Source organism: Ascaphus truei, chromosome 9, assembly GCF_040206685.1.
Source record: "Ascaphus truei isolate aAscTru1 chromosome 9, aAscTru1.hap1, whole genome shotgun sequence".
NCBI lineage: Eukaryota > Metazoa > Chordata > Amphibia > Anura > Ascaphidae > Ascaphus > Ascaphus truei.
The window spans coordinates 69244286-69247952 of NC_134491.1; positions in this window are offsets into that span (position 1 = coordinate 69244286).

Here is a 3667-nt window from a genome sequence, read left to right on the forward strand (position 1 = left end):
CCTCTTTCTAGGAATCTTAAGGTTAAGTCACCCGCCTGTTTTTCAAAGTCTGTGTCCAAACTACAGTTTTTTCTCAACCTGTAAAATTGGCCCCCAGGTATATTTTGAATCCAAGATTTCTTATGGTTACTTGAGGCCATCAGGAGGTTATTTGAATCCACTTCCTTGAAATAAGTTTTACTTATAAGGTTTCCCTCATCAGACACCCTCAAATTCAAATCTAAGAAGTTAATTTCCTTGACACTTTCCACATGGGTAAATGTCAAGTTTCTGGTGTTATTGTTTATATACTTCAAAAAAAGGCTTACAGAATGTTGGTCCCCATCCCACAGACATATAATGTCGTCTATAAAGCGACGCCAAATAATGATATTTCCTCTAAAGGGATTGTTATTAAGGATGCACTTATGCTCCCATTCTCCCATATACAGGTTTGCGAAACTGGGGGCAAATCTAGTGCCCATCGCAGTTCCGCAAACCTGCAGGAAAAATTCCTCCAGAAACATAAAATAATTATGTTTCAGGATAAAGTTGATGGAATCCAGGATGAAGTTTTTGTTTAAATCATGTAATTCGGCATCGCTAGATAGAAAAAATTTTACCGATGCTAGGCCCTGTTGATGTGGTATATTAGTGTATAGGGCCTGCACATCACAAGTTAACCATCTATACGAATCCTTCCACTTTAAGTTTTGTAACAAGTTGAGCAATGACGTGGAGTCCCTTAGATGGGAGGGGAGTTTTTCGACATAGGGTTGCAAAAAGTGGTCAACATACTGGGACAAATTGGCTGTTAAACTATCTATACCTGAAATTATTGGTCTGCCTGGGGGATTTGTTATTGATTTGTGGGTTTTTGGGAGGTGATAAAATATCGGGATCTTGGGGGAACTTGTAAACAAAAATTCATACTCAATCTTGGTGATAACACCAGAGTTTAATGCTTGATCCAATAGTGATCTAAGTAAATTTAGAAAGTCCACTGTTGGATCTTTTTTAAGCCTAGAGTATGAAGTGGTGTCATTCAGGAGTCGCAAAGCTTCTCCTTCATAGTCCTTTCGGTTCTGTAGAACGACACCACCTCCCTTATCCGCCTGTCTAATTATCAGATTATTATTCTCCTTTAGGAATTTTAATGCTAAATTTTCTTTTTTAGTGAGATTATGTTTTATGTCACTCGACTTCATATTACTACTCATTAGATTAAAGTCATTGTTAACCATGTTGAAAAAGGTCTCAACATGGTGACCTTTAGAATGGGAGGGGTAAAATTTAGATTTCCCCTTAAAGTGCGTGTGCCTCAAACCTTGTGTGAGTTCTAAATTCTCACCTATAACAACCTCGGGTGGAACAATAGACACTCCTGTTTTATTTGGAACTTCATTACCTTCCTTATCTAGTTTAATAAAATGTCTCTTTAATGTGAGGTTTCGCATGAATTTTTGGAGGTCAGTGTATAATTGAAATGAGTTCGGTAGGCATGAGCGTGAAAATGTCAAACCCCTGTCTAGAACCTTTTTTTGGTCAGTGGTTAAAATAACTGAGGATAAGTTAAAAATACCACGAGAGGGAGATGTCACACATCTTTCTCGTAGCCTCTTTTCTTTAATTCTGGCCCCTCCTCTAGTTCCTCTTCTGGTAGGGTTCTTTTCTTTCTCTCCCCTGACAGAGATTTTTGGGAGGTTTCCACACATTCCCCCTTCTTTTTGGGATCCAGGTGTCTTTTTCTGACTGAGTCCAAAAAAGAAGACGGGGAATGCTGGGCTGGTGATTGAGTTTTGGCAATAGGTGTATAGGGCCTATTATCCCTATGTGTATCAAATTCTTTCTGGCCGTATCTAAAATTGGGGATATAATTCCTCCCTTTATAATTGGGATTTCTAAAATGCCCTTCATGTCTAGGGGGAGGGAAATGTTCATCAAATCTGGGGGGACCTCTTCTCTCCCCATAATATTGATTCTCCCATCCTCTATTGGCAGGGTGGAAATTGGGATTTTGATGTCTTTGTGTATTGTTGACTCTATTTTATGAGTAGGAAGAATCCCTACCTTCCCTATTTTGAGAATGAGTTTTGGAGGGTCTACCCCTCTCAGCATCTTTTGCCCAATTTCTCTGTCTGTTATTGTCATAATCAGACTTATCCCTATAAAATTTCTCGTGCTTCTTCTTCAAAATTTCACCCTCCGCATGCTCGAGCTTCATGCGGAGGTCATGCTCTATTTCTGATAGCAAAACTCTTGTGTGTCCAAAAACTGAGGAAATTTATGAAATATCTGATTTTATTAATTGTAATTCGGATCATATTGTATATTTAATTGAATGCCCGTGTGGCTTGTTCTATGTAGGGCGCACTAAACGCCAATTAAAAACACGTATACAAGAACATATACGAAACATAAAACATGGTCTGTTAACTCATAGCCTCTCTAAGCACTATGCCTTACATCACAATAAAGACCCCATATCCCTGCGCTTTAAGGGTATCAAACACGTGCCCAGGAGCAGAAGGGGTGGGGATAGGGTTAAGGATTTATCCTTTCAAGAGACCTTCTGGATATATAAATTGGGCACATTATATCCGGGAGGTCTCAATGAGGATATAGATATATGGTCCCTTTACTGACCACCTCACACTGGTGATATAGCTAGGTCATGTATTTAGAAATTACATTTATATTCTGAGCTGGTATATTTTATATATTAAGCTTTTAAAGAAAAATCTTTTTAACATTTTATTAATTTATGGTTTTAAGGTATCTATTGATTTTTTAGCTCGTGCTTCTTTTTCGAATATAATTCTGTTGGTGGTTCTTAGAATCACTATATATATTCCAACACATCTACAAATATTAGTGTGTACTAATTCTTTTTTCTTTATTTTAGAGTCCTCTTTTTGAAATTGTTTGTTATTATATGTTTAAATAAAGTTGTTTTTAGTTTTTTTGTTAGGATGCATTCTCTGTTGCCATGGAGCTTTCTGACTCCTCCCCGTTGCGTTGCGATTGGTTCAAACCCTAATTGAGGGACTAATCAGTGACGCTGGAGGGGTATAAAATGCCAATAGACTCATAAGTCTTTATTCCCTGATGAAGAGACCCTCTGTGGTTTCGAAACGCGTAGGATTGATGACATTTGCGAACCCTCTACATCCCAGCACTCCCAGAAAACTGATCCGGTGTCCTGCAGACTTGCGACGAAGTCTCGCGATCTTGTGACGTCACAGACCCGGAAGAAGCTCTCGATCAGGACGCAAAACCGCGTGTACTCCGCTGCTCCGTTATACACGAGATTTATGCAGTGACGGGCACAACGCATATAAGCGGAGGTCTTTTTCTGGACTGCTGAAGCTGCACTAGCCTTTCCCTAAGGCGAGAGGCCAAAACACCAGCGTTTGGAGTGGAGATTTTCCAGGCCCTACATCGAGGTTGTTGGAGTGAGAAGGAGAGAGCCACGAGACCATCACAGGCGTCCGTTGGTGCTTGGGTAACAATAACCCTGAAATGCTTGTTTAAATTTTGTTTTATGTACGCACAATACTTACCTTCTTATTTTGGTTACTAAAGATATCATTTAATGCACTATGAGCGTTGTGCGCTGTGTTTCTTGTTTTTTTGTCTGCTATGAACTACTGTATTCATTAAACAGGTAGCAATATTTAGTATGCAT